Source organism: Varroa destructor, unplaced genomic scaffold (assembly GCF_002443255.2).
Source record: "Varroa destructor unplaced genomic scaffold, Vdes_3.0 BEIS01000007.1, whole genome shotgun sequence".
NCBI lineage: Eukaryota > Metazoa > Arthropoda > Arachnida > Mesostigmata > Varroidae > Varroa > Varroa destructor.
The window spans coordinates 25,244,890-25,262,463 of NW_019211460.1; the positions used below are offsets into that span (position 1 = coordinate 25,244,890).

At 41.4% G+C, this 17,574-nt stretch overlaps 1 long non-coding RNA gene across 5 annotated transcripts in view; it reads right to left on the reverse strand.

Moving 5' to 3' along the window:
- Window positions 1–17,574, reverse strand: part of LOC111254748 (uncharacterized) — a 92,270-nt gene that overhangs the window by 42,890 nt on the left and 31,806 nt on the right. For 2 of the 5 annotated variants that reach the window (XR_002675163.2, XR_015316308.1), the window contains exon 1: window positions 10,226–11,128. The exons of 1 other annotated variant lie outside the window; for it this stretch is intronic. This is a non-coding gene — a long non-coding RNA (uncharacterized LOC111254748). Of the gene's footprint in view, window positions 1–10,225; window positions 11,130–17,574 lie in introns of those variants that run through there. 2 more of the 5 variants (XR_015316311.1, XR_015316313.1) reach the window with 2 other exon arrangements.

Below are 17,574 nucleotides of genomic sequence, written 5' to 3' on the forward strand. Positions count from 1 at the left end.
AATCTCAAGCCTGTGAACAGAATATAGCAAGCCATGTGTATACCTATATAATCATACATATAAGATTATAATCCTTCAACTGCATCTCACATAAAACAACCCCAAGTAAACTGACTCGGAAGCTATAGATACTAATTACGAGCTGGCATGGCAAAAAAGTTCAAAACTTGAGTTTATCATCTCCCAGTGGCAGGATTGATCGGCATTGCCTTACACCGTTTTCGCCGCCTCCTCCCCCTTTCCCTCTCTCTGTCCCCACTTTTCCTTTCCTTCTGAATGCATGGTTTGAACGCCATCGCAACTGATGCAGTGACTTTGGCGACTTCACTCTCCATCTCTCTCGTGCAGCCCACCGTTGTCAGACAATTCGCTGCCACTCCGAAAATTCCAATGGCAAAAGTCAGCGAATGCCTTCGCCTCAACCCAATGACTGCTATTAGACATCAAACTACCGACTGCACTTCTCCTACCTACTTCTACCTAATCTCCCGTTCAAACTTCAGGATTCCTTGGCTGCTTTGACTACTCTTGCATCCTTCTTGAGCTCGATTCAATTGGGTGGGCTTTCATCCCTCGTTCAGTGTGGTTCAGCGTTGTGTTCTGCGCGAAGCTTGGCAAATGCTCCCATGAAATAACTCGACTACATGAGATCGGTGAAGCCGATCTCACAAACATGTTTAATTGGCTCATTTGCCAGGACGACAATTTATCAGGATTTGCAGAACTGCCCGCTATGAGGATTTAAGTATTAAACGACACCAAGCGGATCTGCAGCTACAAAAACTCAGCTGTGTCTTCGGTATCTCGTTGACCAGCTTCGTAGATTATTTGTGCGTATGTTTTATGTAAAATACCCCTTTTTTTTGTCTATTTGAAAGCGTCTTCTGAGGCGGTAATACAATCTTGAGAAAGACGTATTTTTTTTTCTGAGACTATATAATATGCTAACGTTGAGATTAATAGGAAGGCTATGAAAGAAAAGAAAGCGTTTAGACCGTTTGCCGAATTGTTCTTTGAAGCGAATATTACTAGCTTTTCAGTTTGTAAATAAATGAGAGAGAAAATGAATTTGAAGTAATATTTAACTACTTCAATTGAACGAGAAATTTAGCTCTGCGATATATGCGTAATCACCATTTCTGCGTATTCTTACCGACCTCTGTCGGTACATATTCAATAACGGTCCTTGTCTGTTGTTTGAACAACAACAAGAAGGCATATAAAAGATGACTGGCTAGTAAGAGAATGCGAAACTGCTCTGAAGTACCTCAATATGCGTAGACTTCACTCCAACAGCAGAATAAGGAGCAGATACCTTTAAGGACAAAAGAATGCAGCCCGTCGGTTGTACAATGTGAATCGCCATTTCTCGCTTAGGGTAAACGAGGGATTCAGAGATCACACGCGGTTCGGGTGAGCGATGTCCAGAGCGGCGGCAGCTACAGAGGGAAAGAAAGGAAAGCTAACAATCTAGACTATACTAAATCTACAATATATTCCTCTAGCATAAGGATCGAATCAAATACATTTGCATGGTATAATAGTGAATAGCTAGCTACTACACGATGCTATATCTGAGCGATTGATAGGGCTGCCAGCGGCTGTTGTTGATCGTTTCGGAGGAATAATCCAAATGAGATTTTCATTTCCCCCATATCAACGATGCTACTTATGAATTGATTCTATCTACGGGACAAGAACTCTACTAGCAAGTAATTAACATTGGATATCAAGTTCATGAGGCCGACGAGATGTCGGCCATGTTTAGAATAGTATAACACTGAGGTGCTTCATAAACAACACGTATATATATATATATATATATATATATATATATATATATTGATTACATAGTTGCTCTAAACCCATTGATCGTGTGCGTCTTTTTCTTTTGAGCAATGACGATTGCGTATGTATTGGTGGATGGTAAGTCGCAAACAAACTAATTCGGCTCTCTTTTCGTTAGCAATGGGCTAGATACGAGATCCCTTCGAAACAAGCATAACCAGCAGACACATACTCATTGGGTTGATTAAATTTTTTTGCAAGACATTATACCCAATATCTGCAATAAAAACCTTAAATTCGTCACTATAAAGATAACTTGTACTAAATTCTTGGTGGCATTTAACATCTGCTAACAACTGATTTCTCTAAGTGAGCTGAATCTACAATCGTTAGCCATAGATTGAACCCATTTTATCTATGCATCCACAAAACGCTCGGTATCTAATGTTAACTTGCAGTGACTTTTTGGATCGCCATTATTATTGTGCTTTCCTCGTCCTGATTCAATGAGACCAAAGCCTTATGTTGGCCTCATCGAGCGCTCTGCACTTTCCCGTCAATCGGCCTCGTTTCCTGCCTTCGTTCTCTTTATATGCAGACGTAAGCGTCGTACTTACAGCTTTCTTTCTTTAGCGGTTCAGAAGCACAGCTACTTTTCTGGGTCATGGAGTTCTTGTGACGATTCTCGGGACATAATGAATGTACTATTTTGATTCCATATTCCCAATGCCCGCTTTTTTATCATAGACTATTATCCGCCATCTGTTTTCATTTATCATCGCAAAAATTTTTTCTCGCTTCACAGCATCCTAACGTCTAATTCAGATCTCTATGTTCCGCCAAGTACCTTCCATCTAATTAATGCAACACCCATACAACAAAGCCTCCTTGAAGTTATTTTAGCCCACAGTTGAAATTAATGTTGGTCAATTGTTATGAAACACCAATCACAAGGTTTGAATAGGCATCAGTTTCAAGTGATCATCGTGTGAAAATGTATAATTGTTAGCTTGTTTAAAACAACGATGTTATTCCCAAATGGGGGTCTCTTTCGACGTTGCCGCAGTCTCATATGGGCGCCACCTAGAAAACAGAAATCCTTCTAAGATAGAAAGTTTAGTGGCAGGTCTATCAACCCACTTTTTATCCGGTGTGGCTTTTCACATTGGTGCCCATTTCCTTTTCTGATACACTTTGTTGAACATTGAACTAGAACGAGGTTACGATAAGCGATTGCATATGTTTTTATGTTGGTCTGCTATCCCAGTAAACTGTGCAAAGACATCTTCGCTTTTCTTTCTATCTGTCTATCTTACTTCTTTAATTTATCTCTTTTGTAGAGGCTGTCGAGACGAGGCCCACGCAGCCTCAAAAATATATTTGTCACTGGCACAAGCTATCGACATCTCCTTTGCTAAATATGAAACGAATCAACTGATTAGTTTTCCGCTTCCTCAGCATACCTCGTCTGCGGAAGCTAACTTTGCTCATTTCGACTCTAGATACTTTCGTCATATGCGCACAGCGATACGCGTATGTTCAATTGTACCCCCTCTCCCCCATGTATTGCTCTATTCCACTTTTTAACCCCCACAACTTATTTTTATCATCCGCCCCGTCTCCTCCCCTCTTTTTCTCTCTCTCTCTCTCTCTCGCGCGTTTGTTCCTTTCGTCGTACAGTAGCACTACAGCCTTTCTTCTTTTTTGGCATATTCATTCTTCCTTTCTCCGCCTAGTTATCATCTATCGTTTCTCTTGTCGTTCGTTTTGCGCTTCTATCTATCTGTGCCTATCTCCATCTCTATATTTTCTAGATTCGTTTTCTCCCTGTCTTAATCATCGCATCGCCAGCGCCACCGCAATCATCGCCAACTGGAGCAGTTGCGGCCGCGGCAGCGACGGCTTCCTTCTCCGCCGCTATGGCTAGCGCTGCACAACTCCTATCTCGTCGCACTTTGCTCGACTACGGGCGTTCGGCGAGCGCCCGTACGGCTTCGCCGGCTTCTTTTGCTCCTACATCGTGTACAGGCGTAGCGCCGAGAATGCTGGGCTGCTAAGGTATTTGGGAGATAGAAGAAGGGGCGCGGGGTATTGCTGGAAACGGCGGCGGGTCCGACCGGTTCGGCTACCCCACCCAGCCTTCAGCGCTGCCTCTGCTGTCACCGCGTCATTTCCTATCATCAGGCCATTTAGCATCTTTTATATAGCGCAAAAGCAGCATGGCAAAGTAAAGGGGAGGGGGGGACAGTAGTAAGCACAGACACAAGCGCCTAGGTGTCATTTCACAGTGCTTTCCTTAAGGGAAATCAAGGCGCGTAAGGGACAGCGCGCAAACGCTGTACTGCTCCCATACCCGTACAAGCCATTGGGGCTTCATGGAAACGCAGATCGGGAAAGCGGAGGGTCGGTGGAACCGAGATGGGACATGGAGGAAGGATGAGGCAGTTGGTAGCAGCAGTCAAAAAACTGGGCGTTACAAGAACCAAAGCAGCGAACGCCGGCACTGGTGAGTAAGTGCGTTCAAAGATGGTATAAATGGAAAAAAGTCTCATTACGAGTGCGACGAGCAGCCGAAAAATGGCGGCAGTGGGGGGTAGGCGTCAAAAAAGAAACCGCTGAATTCATATTGTGTCAGCACGTGTATGTGTGTTTATGTATGTTATGTGTAGCATGTCTGTGGGCATGTTAAATGAGGACAACTACATTTATATACGCATGAAGAGAGCATGCTGTCCATCGGTGGCCCATCTGCGTTCAGGAGAAGACCAAAAAAAGGTGAAAGTTGCCCGAGCAATTTAAGGAAAATGCTTAAAGTGGGAAAGAAAAGGCAAGCTTGACAGAACTTTCCAAAGGAAATTGTGTCTTTTAATTAATGCCGCCTAATGAGGAAGGGGAAACAAATATCGAAGGAGCACAAGAAACAACGAACGGGGTGAACAGAGGTATGATGAATTGACAGATCAGGCAGATGGATGTACTTTGCTTATGGAAAAGCAGTGTGTAAAAGGCTAACTATGCATTACTTAGGGGTACAGCTGGCCCCGTTCTCCTATACGCCTCCCAATTTTCAATGCAACGTGGCAAATTTTCGATACAAACACCTTAAATGTGCCCTTTTTTTCTTTAAAAGTCACATACGGTTGTGTACTCAGGCAATTGATTCCAGAAAAATCAACTTGGATAGCTATCAAATGGTAACAGTCAATGCTGAAGTCACAAAGTGTACAAGGAAATTATGCATATTTACTGAACAATTTTCAGTATAACAACACATCTGTAGATAAAGGAACTATCAAGGGACTATTGCTGTTATATTTGTAAGAGCAATAGTCCCTTGATAGTTTGAGAGTCTTTAATTTTTATTTGTTAAAGCTAAAAGCAAAATGTTGAAGTATAAATTAAGACAAAAGAAAAAATAAACTAATTGGTGCGGCCACGCTCAAAATTTCTATATTTTTTACCTGGTAGATGTATATTAGATTACGCTTACATACAATAAAGAAAGACAGCAATGAGCCGAACTACTTCTATTGCTTCTTATTTGTATTCTTAACTATTGAATACGAAGAATATGGCTGTCGATTCGGATTGAGGAAGATAGGAAATTGGTACGTTCTAAATATGGATACGTATGACCCTTAAGGCCTATTATTGTTTATTATAGTTTTTCGATATTATGCCTGATGATAGCTTCTGGTCGATAAATTATGTACTATTTGTAAATTATCTAAAGTCACATTTAGCCATTATATGAAGCTTAATGCGTCATACCCAGCCCAACGCATAGTTCAAACACATTATTAAAAATATTTGCTTTCGACTATATCGAAAATGGGTACGGGCACAACTAACAATACACGCCATCATTAGTGCAAAAGTTATGTTTTATGACATCTTTGAACTCTACTCGAGAAGAGGGGGCTACTATACCTATATGTTTTAGATACTTGTAAATTTGCTAACATTCATGATATGATGTCGCTTACCTTATAGTTACAAAGTAAAATTACTACACGTAGTAGTTTGGTACATGTAACAAGTTCTTTTCGTTTTTCTAGATACTAGATACAAAACATACTACGAAATATATTTTACCGTGCTACTGCTACAACGACACATGTAGCTATGTAGGAAAAAATATTTGGATGTTTTTTGGTCACCTGGTGTTGGCATCTTCGGCAGGAGAGGTGTTATAAGTTCCCCTTTGAAGCTCGTCGAAAAAACGTTTAATCCCATAAGATAACACATATGGCTGGCTGCAATTGTTAGAAAGTGCCGAAAACGTCATCGACTTAGTCCGATACGACAGGACAATAGCAGAACAACTCAGCAGAAGTAGAAGTTAACAGTTCGCTGTTTCAACGTGCAGACCATTGCGCCTAGACACTGTAAATAACAGTGTGTGTACAAGGCATGATCTGAACCCCGATACACTGTCTAAAACCACGAACTGCTACTTCGTCGTCTCTAGTTAAATACAAAAATGAATAGCGATTAGATTTAGATTAGAAAAAACATGGGCTTAATTCATTGGAGGTCAACTTACTTATCGTTTAAGTTGTCAGAAAAGAATCCTGCAGTTACAAGCGTTGCTAACGATCTATATAAGACCAATATGGAACAATAAGCTAATTGAATGAATAAGTTTGACATGCGACAGGCGGTCCATGTTTACTGGTTTTCTCTTATTCATTCACTTGCTGGTGCTTTCTGCCCTACCCATTTTACTGCTCGTGCAGACCAATCCCTTTCGATCCATATGTGTGCTTGTACAGAGTTGCGGTTCAAACAGAGACGAGTAACTGGGTGTTGGTCATCATCGTCTTGCCTGTTCTGGGCTTGAATGCGCGGTAAATCGCGAGAAGCATGCTTGCCTCCGCGACTTATTTAACTAGCGTCGTTGTCTAGTGTGTGTACGACATAGCCTTTTTGCGTTGCCCCATTGCGATGGGAAACGAGCTGACGGATAAGCACATAATAGCGACATAGCTGGGGTGGCTGTGAGCGGCTTCGTTGCTGCATTTCGTTGGGCACGGGATGTCGATCATGACGCTGCTGGCGATAAATCGATAGCAAACTGCAGTCGTTTTAAGTTATTGACGATAATAGCTAGAATGCTCATTTGACCGGAGCACTTTGTCGTGTAAAAGTGTTGGCAACGATGCTTTTGGTCGGGCTACCAAAGTACAATTAATATGAACGGTACTCGAACGAACGTTATGCAAATGCTATTGAAGCTGCAAATGGGTCTGTAGGAAAGTTTTGCGCGAATTGGGTTTTCTAGTGTTTGACTGGTGTTTTGATCAACGCGTTTGTCACCGCAGCCTAAATGGGTAGCCACTAAATGGGCAGATGACTGAATTATGTGAGTGTAAAGAGGAGCAGATGGTGCGTCGATTTAGAAATACGTAGGTTAAACAATTTCGAGCCTAGCTAATGCCGAAGCCAGATATCAGTCCGTTAAAAAAAAAAGCCGTTACTTATTCATATCTACACGTATGCATCGTATATGTGCATTTCCACTTACAATGCCCATGGGAAGCAAGATGATTAAGTTTTTTAAAGAAATGATAAAACATACTCTTGATATCGATGTATAGAACGTTCTGTTCATGGCATAGGCGGGTCATTATCAACTCTACAGGTCGTTCTGCAAGATTTTTTGGGCTAAGCTACTGTTAACTGAACAGCACGGAAGAACACGGGAAGAACGCAAAAAGGAGGGGGTATCACTATCTCGAAGGCTGGCATATTACCCACATAGATATGTATGGACAAGCGCCAGATGACGCTTGCGGGTGAATCGTGTCTGTTGTGTATTATGCGACCACTGGTGTGGAGTGGCCACAAACTTGGCACGTGCTTAGAGTATGCATGACACATCATCCGTCATCGGCAGGTGATAATATCATGGGGGGTCAAAGCAGATCATCCTTACGAGTTTACAACTCCACTTCTCGCCCTGTGAAAATGCGCATTCGTATAAGTAGGCCCGTACGTACTTTATATTAGAGTACGCATGTATGGATAGCATCCTTCGAGCGGTAACAGCTCACGTCTAACGGTGTCACCTCTACGACCCGACAGCGCGTGATCAAACAACAGGGATAGCTGGCCGTTACGCGGCTTCGATTGACCTCCGCTAGGCAGCTTAATTGGGAACGTCATAAGCATAAGGTCGACACGGCCAAGTACCCTGCGTGTACCGACGGCACAATTTCGAAAGGACAGTTACATAGCCCCATAACAAGCAAATATCTACTTTACAAATTACTTGATAATTCTTTTTCAACCGTGCCGACAATTACAGATGTCACAGGGTTTAGGAGTAAATATATCGATCATCATCTTCGTCGCCAATCGCCCTTGCTTTTTACCGCAAGGCTACGGATCGCCAGAAGCAGTACGTTTCGAAATCGAAAACAGATATATGGTTTTTCCTTTTTTGACGAAATAGTTACTTTAGTTACTATATATTGCACGACAAAAATGTGCCAGGCAAGAGTGTCGGAAAGGCTGTAGATATATATATATATATATATATATATATAAAGATAGACCTCAGAATAGTTTGTCGTTGTTGCTATATTGCACACGAAAAAGGATAAAAATAGTAGAAAGTATTTGAAAGTTGGATAAATGTCAAAATATTCGATATGCATTATATTTTTAATAATAGCATCATGGCTTTTGAGACTATAGTAGGTACCACACTTTCGATGTGACGTCTGACTTGCCTTTAATATACACAACTTGATAAAACCTGACAATATGTACCTAGAAATTTTTATCGAAATCGGCCCCGTTTAGATAGGCCACGTTAATCGTATATGTCCTGCTATATCAAACCCCGATATTTAGCGCTGCGCTCTATGGCAAATTATTAAAAGGTCTTGCGTGGAAAAGCATTGCCGGCCCTGTATATATGAGTGTGTTTTTATTCGTTGGGATGTTTCTTTTTATATGAACGTTTTGAGCTTCGTAGTATTGTAAACGACAAAGAAGACGGTAACAATAAGTGTGATCTTATGATGCCAGTCACTAATCGCCATACTCGTTTCAAAATAGATTTGATTGACGTTACCGCTCTTCCAGGGGCTCGTCACAATCGTGCAGATCCAATATAATATAACATAATCGAGTTAAGATATTAATGTATGTGTGCAAAGTTACTACATAATATATCCTCGCCCACATCCTTTCGTCAAGGACACAGGCGTAAACTTAGTCGGAGCGGAAAAACAGATTTTATATTGAACAAAAGAAAAAAGCATTTATTCATTATCTTTAATCAACTGTAGTAACTACTGATATCAAAATTATCCGAAAAGCCGGAAATTTTAGATTTGTTTTATATAGATGTCACATTTGTCTCACCTTTCCAACTAACGGATAGACTGGTAAAGTACTAATACAGCGACTCCGATTAGAAAGATTAAGTATAGTTTACCAATTGCCTATCGCTTCGACTGGGCATTGACGGGACGCATAAATTTCGTTCTCTCGATTGGATCTCATATTGAATAGCCTAAAAGCTAACATAATAAAACCTACCGCTATGCCAAGTTGAAAGGGGCGCAGGTTTCTTTGGCAGGGTAGTATACGCATCGCATCAGGAAGCCTAAGTAGAGAAATAGCCAATACTAGAGATCCACGACAAAAATTTTATATGCAATCTTGGTTGATTATCTTTTACTCGATATGGTATGAATAAAGAGTTTAGGTATTTGAATGTACCCTGTTAACCATATACATATGTATGTAGGAATCCCAACACACGTACAGGAACGGACATATAGAAGAGCAATACACATAGGAGGCCTTCATTTAAGAAAAAATGTTTTATTTTTTTTTATAGATATGCTAATAAAAGTCACACACTATTATCTGTAATTACGATGACGTAGCACCGGCAATATATTCCTCTGTCTCAAGAAGGATACAATTCAAATGTTGTATAGTAAATACGACATTTATGAGATGAATCCGTTTACTTGGTCCGTCTTTTTATCATTCATATCCACACCTGTGCAAGTACCTGTTATTATATGGAGTCCTCTTCGTTTTCATCTTTTCATAATAGAAAATCAACACACTCTGCACAAACAGTCATCCACAATCTCGCATACGAAGTAGATTGAGCCATGGCAATTCATTCAAGTACAGAGGTAGTTATTCCTGTCTGTACTGCATAGGTGCGTATTGTGTGCACCTTAATACAGTGCCTAGTTAAAGCACATGCAATTCCTGCCTTACAAGCAAACGTAAGCGGACACTCAAGCTTCTTCTAATCATTTCTCTACCCCGCCTTCTGTCTGGTCCATCCCATCAACATATATAAAACCTGCACCTCCTACAAAAATCCTACTTATACTCTCCCATACCAACGTAAAACGAGCAAACATTAATAAATAGCAGCTGAAATTGCTGAACTTACCAGCTCTGCAGTTAGCTAGCAACGCCTGCTAATGCAGTGACTGAAGCCCGAAACGCGCAGCCCGGCACGCAGAACCGAGGAGACCTCGTTCTCCAAGCACCACAAAGCGTGACGGATCGTAACCATAAAATATCTCCGCACAGGCGTCTCCAGCTTCGTGGTCCTGCCTCTACCCTGCGCTATATCCCGTGTTAGTGTTTGTCACCCACCACCTTACAGCCCCGCCAAAATGTCCTGCCAGCAACTCCTCTTTCCGTTCAGACCTTGGCAGCAAGTCCGTATAGCTGGGCCCTATTTCGTTATTCTATTTGACTTTTCGTCTCGTATTGACCACACACCGACACTAACCAGCTAACATACCCACTTGCTATACGCCTACTCCCTGACAATAATCACTGTCAATCGTATCCTTCAGGCTCTCATGGCTCTTCGCATCTTTGTCTTTCTTCCTCGTTCTCCCAACGCACTCGAACGCTATAGTGCATGCATAGTGAGTACACGGGTCATAGCGAGGAAACGCACTGGCCAGCGGAGGACACATAAAGGCTGCTAGCCTACTTCTCACTCTCAAATCCCGCTGTCGTCATGAGTCATCCAGGAAAGACATCTCCCGGCTGCGTGTATCCGTCTAGGCCAAGTATTACGGGAAACTGGACGCGTTCGTTGCCATATGAGAAGTCGAACGGCTTCTAGCATCCATTGAATAGACAAGGTTTGGCTGGGGCAGCTATGGACTGATCGTGTTAGGAGAATGACTAGTACCAGATCAAAAGTCAGCATGGTCTGGTAGCTCAGTCTGGTACGGTGATTGGTATGGAGCTGGTACGGGTCTGTGCATGGTGTTGGGAATGAGACAAGGATTTTGCGCTGGCGAAAAATGCGATAGAAGACGACATAGCCCTCAGGTCGACGCAGGAAAGTGGACAACCTTGCGGGATGTCAGACAAGAGTACGGGAGAGGCGACCGACAAAGAAGTCCGACCTGGGAAGTGTCCAGCTGAATCCACCCAGCGACAAGACAACAATAATACAATGGAAAATTGGTCGACATAGTAGCCAACTGAGCCCAGCGTGATTCGGAACACTCCCATTTGGGATTGACCAAGAAGGAAAAGCAAGGGGCCGTTGTATCAAGGCCAACCGCAGGCATGCCAGACAGTCCTTATTAGGACATGGACGGTCTTCTAGAGCTCGTACATTTTGTTTCTTGGGGCTACGCTTATCTAATTAGAAACTGAATGAGATATGATTTGTGGATTTCATAAGACTATCTGCGCATTATTTAACTCGAATATTCATTACGTTAAACCAATTTTCTAAAAAGACAAACAAGTTAGTGTTCATACAGGTTTGTCTTCTAAGCAATCTTCTTCGCATCTTTAGCAAAATGCGACATAATGATTTTTCACACGAGGACGAAAAGTTTATCCAGGCGTAAACCAAACGCATATTTTTCATCATACGTCCCTGATGAAGATTATCACTGCTTAATATAATCGTACTTGACCTATGTTAATGATAGCATCATTATCGTGCATGAAATTAGAATGGATAATCAATAGCACTGAGGCAGACGACCTTTGACGTCGACCGACGGAAACGTTTTCCACTTAGGAAGCTCTCTATTTCGGCCTTGATATCTTTCCCTATTTCTTCAGTAGTGCCTTCGAGTCGAGTTCGACTCCGCAGTTTGAGCAAAACCAGCCATAGAGAACGCAATGTGACTCGACAGACGTTAGCCGTCAGGTCGACTGCATACGAAATAAAATGCCAAACTTTAGAAATAGTTTGACGCCTTATTTGTTCACGTAAAAAATTTATGGCTAACAGACTTGTCTGGTGATTTCAGCGACGTGTTATGGTCTAGGTTTGAGTCCGGACGTAGACATGCTTCGTTTCGTGCTGGGAGTAAGGCGTGTGATCAAATGTCTGTACCTATGATAAAAGCTGTAGATTATTTTCCACGTATTCTATCCAACACAAAAACACAAGGATCTCATCCAGACCACGTTAATGAAATAGTATTGCTAGCTACGCGGAGAATATGCGGTGCGGTGCATAAAATCGCATCAGCGAAAACATATTCGAACACACGTGCTCTGAGTCGTCTGGGAAAAGAAGTCCTTCGATTGAAGCTTCGACATGCCATTAAACTGCATCATCAGGAATTACATCATTCAGAATCTCTCAGGAACTAGACGAAGCTCAGCCGTATTGTCAACAACAAGTTAGTATACGAACCGAAGGTAAGCAAGCATACTTCCTTCATAAAGTGCATTCTCCCCTCTTAATCATACGGGGCATGGTCTACAACTTAGTCTCGTTTATTGAATTAGAATTTGTTCAATATTCTAATTCAGACCCAGATAGTTTCCAAGTTATTGTAACCAAAGTAAGTCACATATCCTAGATAAGCACCATAGCACAGCTAAGACGTGATTTGGTCCAATTTAGCTAATAGGATTATGTAAAAAAAAAGTGATTTAGCTTTGCCTCTCACAGCAGAATGTGCAAAAAAATGTGCCTTTATGGTTGGAGAAGTTTATCAACAAATATCTTGTTCTATGAGTACTACCTATTAGATCGGTATGAAATGACACGCATTAGTTGAATCTGAGTAGCTGTTTTAAGCATTCATATGTAGCATCTCAGATTATTTGGTCAATATGTTTACGTCAAACTAGATCCGTTATTGATCCGGTACATTCATATATATTCAAAACTTTGCTTTCTTATGTCAACTGGGTCTTGACTCGACTTTTGTGGCACGCATGCCGCCAGCTCAGAGAAATCGTCAGTTAACAGTCAGCGCACCAAGCCACGATGAGCAGCAGGAAGTCGAGGCGTTACTATATGTAGGTCGTAAGGCGGTTGGCTATGATGATGGTACTATTTTTTTTGCTTTTTCGAATTTTCATTCCACAACTACCTCGGTCGCGACCACGCACAGCATTGCCGTCGCTCTCGTTATTCCCTTACTATTATTCTTGCTTGTACGACTGACATAGGACGCAGTCTCCTGAAGACACCGGGGAAAAATTAGCTCTCAGCCCCAAACGCTGATTTTTCTATATCACTCCCGCTGTGCGCTGCATTGCCACACATCCCTTTCTCCAAGACATACACCGCTAGTGTTAAACAGAATGGAGAATAGATGGATAGTGGTAGTCATTGTGGGAATGCAAGATAACGACTGGACGAAGGACAGCCCCAAGTAGCCGACCAAGCTTACTCACTCAGCATGATGCTGCCAACGATCCCAGCAGCGACTAAATGCAGGGTTTGCTTTGTCAGCTGGAGATTTTGTCCGTTCAACTAAAGTGCCCCAAACGGTTTTTGCTGAAACTCATTTTGCCGTTGAATCCCATACCCGTAAGTGCCCTGGCCTATCACTCGGTTGAGTTTACCCCAAACACCGCCACTTTCCCTTTTGCACTATTTAGAAAGGTCAAACTCTTTGCTCCCCTCTCTACTTTTTTCTCAGCTTTCGTTCACGTTCAGTATAGCCACAACAACATAACGCCACATGTATCAACTGCTGAATGTTGAGGTTTTAATCAACTCCTCCGACCGAGCGACTGACCACGAGCGCTGTTCGCTCGTGCTGTCGAGCCACCAATGAAAAACAGCGTTCAAAACACACAAGATTGAAGCGCAACAAATGCATGCTGACGACGATGATGAGACGGCTGCCCCAACAGTTACTGGAACATTATATAAACCGCGTGCATAGATTCATGCACGTACATCCCCATAGGCAGAAAACCTGTTCCTGCAACTCCAAGCAGCGTGCAGCAACGCAGGCTGGGACTGGTGAGATGCGAGAAGATTTATATAGTGGCATTTGGCCAAAACTTAGGAACATCGGAACGGTGCAGAGGCCCGCTGATCGGCTGTAGCTTGGGTGAAGACGATGGCGATAAAAGGAGACGGAAAGCGAAACCGGGGCAAAAAAGACAGGACTCGGGGCGGTCAAACTACTGTGGCCGTCATTGGTCGCTCACAGGTCCCGTGTGTGTGTGTAGTATCGCTGCATATGTAGGCCGGGTGTACTGGCGATAACGTCGTGAAACTACAAATAATATGCGCAATGGCTGCTGCTGGTGGCCGCTGATCCTACGCACACGTCCGATGTACGGTAAGCCGAAAGTGAACCAAGGGGCGTAAATTATAATGCCGGCTCCCGAACGGCAGATGAGGAAGCGCGCTCAACGCACAGAGTATCCTCTTTGAGCGAGCCGCGATTTTGGCGAAAATGTTGCATGATAAGAATATCTTTAAAGAAACTGAACTTATCGTTCGCTATTTCTAAGTAGATAATCGGGAGTCATCTTGTTTAGTATAGCAACGAAATAAAAGGGCATGCCGTGACAATGGTCATGAGTTCAGGAAACGGTCAACATATTTCCATACGTAGGTTTATAACATTTGATGACTGTCATTTGCCTAATGAATACCGTGCTGGAGCTCATTTGCGATTTTCTGGTAGTTACGACCTTCCAATATAAGGACGGGTCTTTTTGGTGTTATGCTTGTTGCTACGACTTCGAATGGCAACTATGTTACCCACTGCTAATAACGATGAGCTATTGATTCAGAAACCTTCACGAACATGACGCACCCTTGGCGGTCTAGACTCTATCTTTAAAGTACTGCACAGGAAAGAGCTGATTAGCATTAGGTCTAGGGAGCGGACAGAAGATCTATATAGATCTTTCGATAGGATCATTTCGTCCGACTCATCTTCTTAGAAGATTGGCATCGAGATATGCCTTTACGTAACGATAATATTGGGCAAATGCTTTAAATTAAATTCGGCATCTTCAGCAAGGCTCTTTCGAACGCGTGTTCAAAACAGAAGTTCAAGTGATTGGTATCAGTAATTGGACTGTCGAAAAATAATATTGCAATCTTTTTTTTCTTCTTTTTTTTTTTTTTTTTTTTTTTTTGGTTAAATGCTCTATCATGAAGTTTACATAATGTGGAATTATAGTGCAATTATGTATATTAATTTTATTAATTGTGCGCCTTGCAACCATGTCAAGTTATACACATTAAAAATATCTTCAAAATGAAAGCATCACTTCGCTTCTTCCCGAACCTAATGTTATTATGATTTCTATTCTATTTGTGGCATATTTCTAATAATACGTATCTTATTGACGCTTCGAGCAAAAATCTCAAATATTTTATTATTTTTTAAAGTTTGTACGATATTTTCTGGAACGCGCTATATATACACGTATAAAGCACGGCACACATCTCTATATATATATATATATATATATATATATATAGTTTTTGTTAATTAAGCACTTAACGAATGTAGCTATAGTGGAAGTTTGCTGTGTACAGTATGAGGTAATCATAATCTACCGTCAGCCAAATACGTCAAATACAGGAAAAAACACCAAACAACATTTATTTATAACAACATTATTATTTACAATTTAAGATGTTTTATATTTAGGTAATATTTTTTGAGCTTTCTTTTTTCTATTCTAATCGACGCTACCACTTTGCTTTTGTCGCTTAAATATGCCCTATTGATGCGTTGTTTCGCAATTTTCGATATCTCTCTCTCTGTTGTCTTATTTTGCCCTTTTCTTAAATTAGGCGCGATTGTGTTAGTCAGTCCCTTCAAACGATATCATAATCCTCGTAACAGTATGAGCCATCGAGAGTATATTCAACGTGGACGCATAATTCTCATAACTACAATTAATCATAAGAAATTTCATAGTAACAATAATATATAATGGTTCCATAATATTTGTAAAAAAGGAAAATCAGAAGCACTAAGGCTTTTCATTACCTGTTTTTACTTTGTTTTTGCATTCTGCTGCTCGACCTAACTCGTGCTCTTAGCATTGTTACACAAGGCTACATAAGATCAGTGATGACAAGTACGAGCGGCTAACAAAGAGCCGGGTTTCGTGCAGTCCCTTATTAGTAGTCTATTAATACTTTGATTAGTAACAAACAAATTAGTTCTTCTGTATGGCCTGACCATTTCAAAATAGAAACACTATCGACAATTAAAAACAACGAAAATTGATTACTAACTAATATTGACTGAACAGGTCGGCAGTAGGTAGTTGGCAACAAACTGATCAACATCACGGTAAACGAACAGTGTTATAGATGACAGCGAGCCGTAAGCGACAATGCTTGACGGCAATAACATTCCCAGCGTAAGGCGAAAGCTTCAGGGCTTCATTGCTTCAGATGGAAACACTCTGTCCCACACAACTTTAGCTCAATTATAACTTGTTTGCTAAAAAAAAAAAAAAAAAAAAAAAAAACCGTTACTCTCTATGATCATCATGAGGAACGTTGCACAACGAAGAGTTTCGCATGCTTCGAGATCAAAACCCATTTAGACATCTTCTTTCCGCACCCAGGAAACCCAAAGGCATGCACTCTCGATTGAGAGGCATACGCAGCTAAGGCTTTCTGAGCTGACTGCCTATCGAAAGCCATTGTTATATCATTTATTTACTGCGACGAAATCGCTTTCAAATAGATTAGGTCACCAACTGCATGTACTTGGGAGCGTAACAGACCAGAGAGATTTATTGGACAAGATAATCATTTTCTAGTTACTACATACGTCTCTACGCTAAGACGCTACGTGAGAAAATTTTATCAAGGAAAATCGTGCCTTATGTATTGAACTCTATAGGGATTCAAGTTTCGAAGGTGAAGTTAAATGTGTTACGATATAGCACTAGAGATAATGGAGATGTAACGAAATGCAATAAGAGCTGCCTTGCCGGCTATTTTTATACGTATCCATCTTGTTTCGTGTTTGCGTCTGCTACACTTCATTGAAGAGCAGTATAACGTTGGAGCTGGCAAAATATCGTTAGCAAGCAAATGAGACCAATAGTCAGTATTCAGAAAAACATAACTATCCTTTTAATTCAATTGGTTACGCAAATTCTCGAGTACTTCAGTGATTAAGATCAATAGGTATTTATTAAGTCTTTTACCTTCTCAAGGGTACCGTGCTGCTTAATTCGTTGAATACGGCGTATCCTTAATTCCAAATGTTTAAGTAAAGGAGTATTTGTGGCAGGGCCTCTAAGGAGGAGACTCTTCCACGTACCTTGTCACTGACGAATGCTATCACCTTATCACCACCCATGAGTCTGACGAAGCTTTGATCCTCAAATATATGTAGGATCAAGTTGACTTTTGCGCTGGAAATAGGCGTGGTTGATTTTGTCTATAATTTACAAAACTCCAGCAATTTCTTTGTATCTGCGTGATGTTACTATGTGGTGTGAAATGTGTAAATTTGGGCAATAAAACCAAAAGTTTTCATAATTACAAATCACAAGCCG